The 11,009-nt window shown below is 42.1% G+C and overlaps 1 protein-coding gene across 3 annotated transcripts in view; it reads right to left on the reverse strand.

Annotated features, from left to right (window-relative positions):
- CLIP3 (CAP-Gly domain containing linker protein 3) overlaps nt 1–9,992 on the reverse strand; it is a 68,817-nt gene extending 58,825 nt beyond the window's left edge. The window contains exon 1 of one of the 3 annotated variants that reach the window (XR_013274403.1): nt 9,739–9,992. The gene's annotated coding sequence lies outside the window, so the exon portion shown is untranslated. The remainder of the gene's footprint in view (nt 1–9,738) is intronic. The other 2 variants (XM_077480451.1, XM_077480442.1) reach the window with 2 other exon arrangements.
- Between the last annotated feature and the right edge of the window lie 1,017 nt (nt 9,993–11,009).

Consider the following 11,009-nt stretch of genomic DNA (forward strand, 5'->3'; position numbering starts at 1 on the left):
ATTACAGTAAGGCCCTCTATGGATCAGACACACCAACCCAGTACAAACCAGTATCATTGCAAAAAGGCACTCTGTCGATCAGTCATAATCCCAATACAGACCAGTTATCACAATAAGGCACTCTGTGGATCACTCACACAAACCCAGTACAGACCAGTATTATTACCAAAAGGCACTCTGTGGATTAGGCACAAAATCACAGTACAGACCAGTATTACTTAGGGTTGCCACCTGTCCAGGATTCACCCGGACAGTTCGGGTTTGGAATCATGCGTCCAGGTCTCAGACTGACAGAAACCCGGACACATTATTCAGACCAGACCGGACTATGGCTTCCAGATGCATCTGGATGAGAGGTGCTGACCGCCAAGGGGTGAGTGAGCTCACCATCCATCCCTGTCTGTGACTGAAGTCTCCCTCCTTCTCTCTCCTGCCTCTGAGTGAGTACACTAAGGTAATTCAGGGTTCTCAGAGTACCCCTTACATCAGAGTTCCCCTTTAGACCAGAGGCCACAGTATTTCCCCTTACATCAGAATCCTCTCCATACATCAGAGTTCTCAGGGTTCCCAGAGCATCCCTTATGTTAGAGTCCCCAGAGTTCTCACTTACAGCAAAATATATGTAAAGTTTATACTATAAAAATTTTTTAAATAGCTGTGTACCGCTAAAGTGTTCGGGTTTGACGTGAAGAAAAAGTGGCAACCCTAGTATTACTACAGTATGGCCCTTTGTGGATCAGTTAAACCATCCCTGTAAAGACCAGAATTATTACAAACCAGTATTATTACAATTAAGACGATTTGTGGATCAGTCACATAATACCAGTATAGACCCATTTTATTACAATAAAGGACTCTATGGATCAGGCACATCATCCAAGTAGAGACCAGTATTATTATAATCAGTCACACCACCCCAATAACGACAAGTATCATAGGCGTGCGCACAGAATGTGCCAGTTGTGCCTGAATTGTGGTTGTGCTGATTCCCCCTGCACCCCCCCCCCCCCCCCATGCAGTGTTGCCAGCTTCCGTCCTCTCCTCTCAGGAGCAGGGAAGGGACTGGTAAAAATGTAATTAGCCAGCCTTCATTTTCTGAATGAACACAGTGAGTAATCTGTACCGATCGCTCTGGTCTTCATTCTTAACTGAAGCATAGTAAACTTCTCTGTCTCAAAAGTGAGACACTAGGGGTCTGTTTAGACCCTTGAAATTTCACCAAAGCCCCATAACAGGCCTCCTAAAATGAAAATAATACAAAATAATATTGTAAAAAATAATAAAACTACTGACACTGTCCACTGCCCTACTGACACCTACTGACACCTACTGACACCGTCCACTGCTCTGCTCATATACATGCGTGTTTGTGCTCTGGGGTTCACAATACATTATTATTGTACACAATAATGCAATAGGCTGCGCACACCAATGACCAGTATCATTGCAACAAGGCACTCTGTGGATCAGTCACACCATCCCAATAGGGATCAGTATCATTTCAATAAGGCACTCTATGAATCAGTTAAAACATCAGTTAAAACATCCCAGTACAGACTAGTATTATTACACAATAAGGCACTCTATGGTTCAGTCACACCTTCCCAGTACAGGCCAGTATTATTATAATAAGGCACACTGTGGATCAGAAGCACCATTTCAGCAGAGACCGGTATTATTACACAATAATGCACTCTGTGGATCAGAAGCACCATTTCAGCAGAGACCGGTATTATTACACAATAATGCACTCTGCGGATCAGAAGCACCATCCCAGTACAGATAAGTATTATTATAATAAGGCACTCTATGAATCAGTAAAACCATCCCAGTACAGACCAGTATTATTACCATAAGGCACTCTATGAATTAGTAAAACCATCCCAGTGCATACCAGTATTATTACCATAAGGCACTTATGAATCAGAAGCACCATTTCAGTAGAGACTGCTGGTATTATTAACCCCTTTGTGAATGCAATATGCTTCCATAAAAAAAACTTCCCCTTGCCATGAGAACTTTACGTAACCTTGCAGCAGAGAATTTGGAAAGTAGAACTGTGTGTGTTCCTAGTTGTCAGCCTGAGAATTTCACGTCAAACAGAAAAATGAGTCATGGAGTTATTGTGAAGTTTACTGACGCATGGTGATGCTGCTAACCTTGGTCTGGGCATCCAAGATTGATAAAAATTCTGTTCGCAAACACATCAAAATATAAGGAACTCTATGGATCAGTTACACAATCCCAGAACAGAGTAGTATCATTACAATAAGGCACTCTGTGGATCAGTCACACAATCCCAGTACAGACCAGTATAATGAAAATAAAGCAAGCTGCAGACCAGTCACACAATCCCAGTACAGACCAGTATAATGAAAATAAAGCAAGCTGCAGACCAGTCACACAATCCCAGTACAAACAAACACTATTACAATATTAGGCTTTCTGTGGCTCATTGATCAGAGGTGTATGGCTACCAGTTCCATATTTCAGTAGCTTTATTCTGACCTGCAGGGCTTTTTTTTTTTTTTAGCAGTAACGTGGGGAGACCGCAGTTCCAGCACCTCCAGCACTGAATGTATGCAAGGGGTGCTGGGGTGTGCTCAGGGGTCTACTGGTGCCACTTGCTTGGGAATCTATTGTAACTAGAGGGGATCTATTTTTGCACAGGGTGTCTATTGTTGCTGTAAAAGTCAATTGTTACTGGTGGGGCACCTATTGTCGCTGAGGTTGGGTCTTATGTTGCTAGGGGGTCAGTTGTTCCTGGGAGAGATCTATGGTTAAGGTAATGGTCTATTGTTACCAGCTGTAGGGAGATCTGTTGTTCCTGCCAGAGGTCTAATGTTGCTGGGGGATATTTTGCTGCAGGTGGTCCATTGTCGTTGGGGGGTTATATTGTTGCTGAAGGTTATATTGTTACTGGCTGCAGGGGATCTTTTTTACTGTTTTCCTTGTTACCTTTAACAAGTTCAATATAAATTGGCACCATAAAATGATACTTGGTTCTGTATTCTTTATAGAGTAATGGGAGGGGGGGAGGGGGGCAGGGGGTGGAACCAAGGAATGGTCCTCAAAGTTGGGTAGGGGCAGAGAAATGGGGTGACTCAGAAAGGGGGAGTTCCTGCACCTATTCTTTGAAAACCCTGCTGATCTGTATTTTAAAGTTGTTTTTTTATTTATTTAATTATATATCTTTCCCAGTGGGACCTTGACCCAACATAAATAATTGCAAATGTATTCAATGACAGCACTGCTTTTGTTTAAAATTAAAACCAAATTTGACAGGTCCCCTTATCTGCCTAGTAGGGTTCAGTGGGGGGATTTGTATTTGGCACTTGGTATACTACCCCTAACCACACCACCAAATTTGCATTTCCCATGATAGTTTTAAATTGATGGTTACCATTCTCCCCTTTTACATTGTTCAGTATATACACACACAAGTGTTATTCAGCTGCTTTGTGCGTGTCTAAATTGTTTTTTTTTTGTTTGTTTTTTACGTGATTAGAGTCTGGGGCTCTAATTGGCACTGTGCCCTTAGCCCACACTGGCCAATAAGGAAGCTTGTCTTAAAACCCAATTGGCCGAGAGGAGAAGCCACCGTATTGTCTGGGAGCAGGGGGAGGCACCGAGGACGAGATGCAGGGGAAGCCGACAAAGCTGCCTGCCTGGATGGGGTAAGTGCAGGGCTGATGGGCAAGAGGATGGGGGAGCGATGGGTGGGGGAGGTTTGTTCACCGATCAACCGAGCAATGACCAATTTTTTTTTAGCAACAGTCACCACTAGACGGGGTAGAATAAAGTACCCTCCCAGACAAGTCTATTTCTAACTAATCTAAGGCAGCCCATAGACCAGGGGTCTCCAAACAAAAGGCCAGTTTACTGACGCCATTTGTAGCATCTCTGTATGGACCAGAATAATTAGAATTGGACCTCTCTGTGCAGACCAGTATGATTGGAATAGGACCTTTCTGTAGAAATCAGTATGATTAGAATAGGACCTCTTTGTACAGACCGATATGATTAGAATAGGACCTCTCTGTACAGACCAGTATTATTAGAATAGGATATCTCTGTACAGACCAGTATGTTTAGAATAGGACCTCTCTGTACAGACCAGTATTATTAGAATAGGATATCTCTGTACAGACCAGTATGATTAGAATAGGACCTCTTTGTACAGGCCGGTATGATTAGAATAGGACCTCTCTGTATAGACCAGTATAATTAGAATAGGATATCTCTGTACAGACCAGTATGATTAGAATGGGAGCTCCCTGTACAGACCAGTAAAATTAGAATAGGATATCTCTGTACAAATTAGAATAGGACCTCTCTGTGCAGACCAGTATAATTAGAATAGGATATCTCTATACAGACCAGTATGATTAGAATAGGACCTCTCTGTATGGACCAGTATGATTCGAGTAGGAAATCTCTGTATGGACCAGTAGAATTAGAATAGGACCTCTCTATATAGACCAGTATGATCAGAATAGGACCTCTCTATACAGACCAGTATGATTAGAATAGAACCTGTCTTTATGGACCAGTAGAATTAGAATAAGACCTCTCTGTATAGACCAATATGATTAGAATATGACCTTTCTATACAGACCAGTATGATTAGAATATGACCTTTCTATACAGACCAGTATGATTAGAATAGGACCTTTCTATACAGACCAGTATGATTAGAATATGACCTTTCTATACAGACCAGTATGATTAGAATAGGACCTCTCTATACAGACCAGTATGATTAGAATTGGACACATTGAGGATAAGTATTTACATCCCAGTCCAGAATCAGTACTATAAGACCCTTCAGAGGCGTTATATTGTTGCGTTACCAGTATTCTATGAACATAAAAGAGTAGGGACTTGTGTTTCTCATAGTGACAATACTGTGAAGATTATTTCCCACAATACAAAGCCCCTTGTCTTTCACTGACATTCCCCTCCATGGAATAATCCCGATGTGATGGCCATTCACCCACATTCAGTCTGCAGCCAGCACACAGAACTCTGCAGCTTGCAATGCAATCAATGTGAACACAAGATGGTGATTGTAGGAGACAGACAAAGCTTCTCTCCACAGTCAGAGAGGTGGGACAGAGCCAGCCAGGGCCCGTCACCGACTCTTCTCAGGCTGCTAGATTATTCCATGGATGGCGGTGTCTGGAAATGTCCCCAGGCATAGAGCCAGGGCTAGCGGGGCAGAGAAAAGAGGAGATTTAGATGCAAGGAGATGTGTGTGGGGTGGACGAGAAATGGGGACTCTTTTCTCTTGTTGGAAAAAGAAAAACGTAGAGCCAGGGCATTAAATAACGTGGAAAAAATAAAAAAAGTAAGATAAGAGAGGATACCTAAGGGTGAAGATAAGGGGTTAAAAACAAGATGAGCAATGGAATAGAAAAAGGGAGAAATGAAAATATCTGAGTGACATGATCTATATACAATCACATTACTGAAGGGAATCTGACACTGGTATCTGAGAATAGAGTAACATGTATTTTGGAACAGACCAAATTATACATTAGGGTGACGGGGTAGAGAACAGAGAGAGGATAGGGATAGAAATTGGGAAGGAAGGAAAAAAGAAAGGAAGGAAGGGAAGGGAAGGGAAGGGAAGGGAAGGGAAGGAAGGAAAGGAAGGAAAGGAAGGAAGGAAAGGAAGGGAAGGGAAGGGAAGGGAAGGGAAGGAAGGGAAGGGAAGGAAGGAAAGGAAGGAAGGAAAGGAAGGAAGGGAAGGAAGGAAGGAAGGAAGGAAGGAAGGAAGGAAGGAAGGAAGGAAGGAAGGAAAGGGACAGAGGGAAGGAAAGGGACAGAGGGAAGGAAAGGTACAGAGGGAAGTAAAGGGACAGAGATAATAAAGGGTGAAAGCAGGACAACCAGAGGGACAGGGGAGAGGGCACATGATAGTAAGGGGAGGAAAAGAGGGATAGAAGGGGGAGAGACAGCAGAGACACTGTACAGAAAACAGAGAGAGGGAAGAAAAGAGGGGGGGGGGGAGGAAAGGAAGGGAGAAAGGAAGGAAAGGGAAGAGGAAAGGAAAGGGACAGAGGAAATAATGACAGAGATAAGTAAGGGTGAAAGCAGGACAATGAGTGGGAGAGGGGAGAGAAAGAGGGAGAAAGAAGGAGAGCCAGCAGAGACACTGTACAGAAAACAGAGAGAGAGGAGGAAAGGAGAAGAGATTGTACAGACACAGTATAATAAAAGAGGACGAAGAGATGAGAGGAGACACAGAATAGTAACAAAATTATAGGGAAAAGAAAGAAAGAAAGAAGGCACAGACAGTATATAAAGAAAAAATGTGAGAGAAGGAAAGGAGGAGAGACACGGTATAGAAACATAAAAATAAATTAAAAAAAGGGGGGGGGGGGTGCAGAGAAAAAGTATTGGGGGAAGAGAGAGAAGAAGAAAGAATGAGAGCGGGCAGACACACTATAAAACAAAGTGTGTGTATGGGGGGGGGATTGCACAGCATGGAAGAAAGAAAGAGAACAAGAGAAAGGAGGAGAGAAGGCACAGGGACACAATATAGTCAAAGAAGTGAGAGAAGGAAAAAGGTGGAGAGGAGACACAGAGATACCGTATAGAATTAAAAGAAGGGCCCAGGAGACAATATAGATTATAGAGGGAAGGGGGATAATGAGAAAGGAGGAGAACAGGCAGAGGCACAATATAGAAAGAAGAGAGAGAGAGAGTAAAAGAAAGAAGGAGAAGGGGCAGAAAGGATGTATAGTAAAAATATAAAAGGGAGAGATAAGGAGAGATAGTACAGACACAGCATAGTAAGAGGGGGGGGAGGAGGAAGGAAGGCACAGGGACAAAGTGTAGTAAAAGAAGAGAAAGAAAGAAAGAAAGAAAGAAAGAAAGAAAGAAAGAAAGAGAGGTGACATACATAAACAATATATAAAGAAGAAAGAGAAAGGGAGAAAAGAGAAGAAGTCACAGAGATAGTGTAGTAAAAAGAGGAGAGAAGGCAGAGACACAGTATAGTAAGAAGAGAAAAGAAAAAGGAGATTGGGCAATGAGACAGTACAGTATAAGAAAAAGGAACGGGGAAAAGGGGGAGACAAGGCATAGAGAGATATTATAATAAGAAGAAAGGAGAGAGGGAGATAGAAAGACAGGAGGCAAAGAGACACGGTATAGTAAGAAGAGAAAGAAAGAAAGAGAGAAAAAGGACAGAGAGGGAGAGAGAGGTAGTGGAGGCACAGGAGGATAGTGGGAGAGGTAGAGAGAATGATAGGGAGAAAGGAGGAGAGACAGGGGGGGAGGACAGGGAGGGAATGAAGAGTCATGCACAGGACACAAGAGACAGATTGACAGAAAGAAAACTGGTGTACAGGACAGAGATAAAAAAACACAAAGATTAAGGCAAAAAAAGCACAAGAAGATAGAAGAACAGAGCTAAAGATGTGAGAATTAGAGGAGAGGGAGGAGGGGTATGGGAGGATTCTGGAAGAGGCCTGGAAGATGGAAGTCATTATATCGGATGGTAATAATGTTAATCATGGAGTCTTGAGGAGTCAGTTAATCACTGGAGTATATTACACCTTCACTGACTGGTGTTCATTTACATACATACTGTATACAGATGGCTCTATTCTCTCCTATATTCCCTCTGTATCTTCATCTCTCCTACATGACACTGAAATATTCACATTTATATATTCATACCGGCTTCTGTATATTAACTCACTGCAGTCCACCTTTCTATATCTAGAAGTGTTTTATTTATAGCTATGCTACCTTCTATATAACCACCTTTTGTATCCTTTTATATACCATTCCTCTCTCTATATTATTCTCTGTACTTACTTTTAAACATTCATATGCGTATATGCTTTTGTATACTTTCCTCCCTACACAGCTCTCTGTTTAAGCGTCTGCATACCTAACCTATCTACATTCAAAGCCTGTATATTCACCTCTCTATATACACATTTTATGACTTTCTATACCTACCTCACTTTATTCCTATGTATACCCTCCATATCAATCTCTCTATTTATCTTTCTGTGCATATCCTGTATACCTACCTCTTTACATATCTGTCTGTATATGGACATGCATTATATGCCTACCTCTGTGCATATCTGTCTGTATATACTCTCCATACCCTTCTCTCTATATCCATCAGTATGTCTACCTTCCATTGATTCCTCTACATCTACTACTACTCTTCATATCTATCTGCACATACCATGCATACCTAGCTTTCTATCTGTATATAACCTGTATTGCTGTATACCTATCTGTATAGACCCTTTATACCTAACTTTCTACATATATATCTGTATATTCCCTGTATACCTACCTCTATACATATCTGTCTGTATATACCCTCAATACTTACCTCTCTGTATACCCCTCTGTATGTCTACCTTACTATATCTATCCATTGATCCCTCTATATCTACCTCTCTACACCTACTACTCTTCATATCTATCTGCACATACCCTGTATACCTACCTCTCTACATACCTATCTGTATATATACCCTGTATCCCTTCTACTTATCTATCTGTATATACCCTGCATTCCTTTTTCTCTACATATCTATCTGCATATACCCACCTTACCATACCTATCCATTGTTCCCTGTCCCTCTATACCTCCATCTCTACATATCTATCTGTATATACCCATCTACCTACCTCTCTCTATATCCCTCTGTATTCCTGCCTTACTATACCTGTCGATTGATCCCTCTATATCTATCTGTACATCCCTTCAGGTACCTAGCTTTCTACATAGCTTCCCTTAATTTCCTCTTTTTACCCACTACCCTACATAACTATTTGTATATGTCTCTGTATACTTACCTCTCTATATACTTATCTGTGTATCCTTCCCTATACCTTTTTTGCTCCTCCTGTCTATCAATGCTTTTGTGCACTTACCTATCTAGGTACCCGTGTTTGCCTATCACCCTGGATACCTACCACTCTATATACTTTGTCTTGTACCCTTCTATATACCTAACTCTCTTTGTATCTATTTGTATATCTGTCCGTTTACCTACCTTACTGTATACCTTTTTAGATATACCTCCATGTACCTACCTCATTACATACTTATCCATGTATTCTTTTAAATACCTACCTTGCTAGATGCATGTGAGCACTTATCTCCCTACATACATATTCACATATCTTTCTTTTTATTTCTATCTACATACAAATCTGTATCTGCCTCTCTGTATACCTAGTTCTCTATATACTTACACATCGATCGCTCTGCAATCTGCATACCTTCTTTATCCTATTGATACAATGCCTCTCTCCATGCCTACCTACCTACCTATGCCTCACCCTCTTTGTGTATGCCTCCTCACTTTTTTTAAAAATGTTTTTTACAATATTTACACACCTGTGTATCTCTTGGTATACTGAGACTGTATATCTACCTTTGTGCACCTACCCACTTATCACTGTGCTGTTCTCTTTGCACTGTACACCTACCTATCAGTTTCCCATTCATTTTACCTTCTTCTCTATAAATTTCACTACTAGGCCTTTTCTTCTTCATCTAACAGCATATGCAGCTATTTGTATTTTTTTTTTTTTTATGGCATGTTACATATTTTATATACTGTGATACATATTGGCTACGTTCTGTTATGTATATGTTGGTCAAGATGAAATGAATATATTGGTTCTATTCCCTATACATCTTCTGGATGCCATCCTCTCCTCCGGGAGGTATGGAGGCAGACTCACCCAGGCCTTGCTCTATCACAGGCTGCTGTCCTTGGTCCTGATTCACCTGATGCTGAGCCCTGGTCCTCCTCTCCTCCTGATCAGGTGGATGGCGGTCCTGATGCTGTATCCTGCTATCAGCCAGATGATGGTCCTGATGATGGTCCTGGTGCTGGTCCTGATGCTGGTCCTGTTATCCTGGTGCTGCTTCTTTCATTCCTGCGTCACTGGGATTGCTGGGGAACTGTGCGGATAATGAGAGGGAGGAGAGATGGGAGGAGGGGAGAGCCACAGCAGAGGAGGCAGGGAGAGCAGACGCCAGAGGAGGGGTGGAGGTTCTAGAGAGACAAAAATACATTGTGAGGGTGTCACGAGACAGCAAGAGACCTACGTGGAAGTATAACCAGACAGCAAGAGACTATTGCAAAAACAAAGACATACATAAGGACGGCAATGTGACATTTGTAGAGAAACCATGTTAACTGAAGTGACAATAAGCAATATCCTTATTCTCCAAAAATGAAACCTTTCACATCCACTACTCAATGGCCCCGGAATCTATTCTTCATTACATTTTTTCTTATCCTCGGTTCACACTTATGCGCTGCGAATTTAAAGCGGTACACAGTTCAATCTTGCATTGCGATTTCTGTTTGCCATATGTGATTTCAATGTGAATTTGTGACGGGACGGATGGTCACATCTACAATTTTATTTTCTATAAAATGTAGGCAAAAAAAAAAAAATATGCAATGATGACACTGATTGCGATTTCAACCCAGTCCCATAGAAGTCTATGGAGCTGGAATCCGCACCTCGCTAAACTCGCGCAGGACCCTTTTTTTGAACCAGATCAAATTCGCACCACATATACACTGCTGCTGCCAATAGCATGAGATCTCTGAGCAATGCGAGTTCAGCCACAGTTGTATGGCTGAACTTGCATTGGATTCGCACAGAAAATAGTGCAGGGACTTGTTTTTTCGCGCACTTGAATCGAATCGCATACGTGTTCTCATCTATGTGATTCCTGTGCGAGTTCACAGTTCGCACTGCGATCTGTGAACTAAACTGGGGGTGTTATTAACTTTGTTAATGACACCCACAGCAGTTCACACAAGGCAGTGTGAACTGCCTGCGGGAGAGAAGCGCTGCGGGAACCGGTGCTGAAATTGTGCTGGTTCCCGCATCGCGCTAGTGTGAACCCAGGGTTAAAGTATTGGGACGCCTGCCTTTACACACACATCAACTTTAATGGCATCCCAGTCTTAGGCTGGGTTCACACTGCTGCG

Source organism: Lithobates pipiens, unplaced genomic scaffold (genome assembly GCF_037356315.1).
Source record: "Lithobates pipiens isolate NorthernLeopardFrog02 unplaced genomic scaffold, aLitPip1_a1.2 Scaffold_1, whole genome shotgun sequence".
Lineage (NCBI taxonomy): Eukaryota > Metazoa > Chordata > Amphibia > Anura > Ranidae > Lithobates > Lithobates pipiens.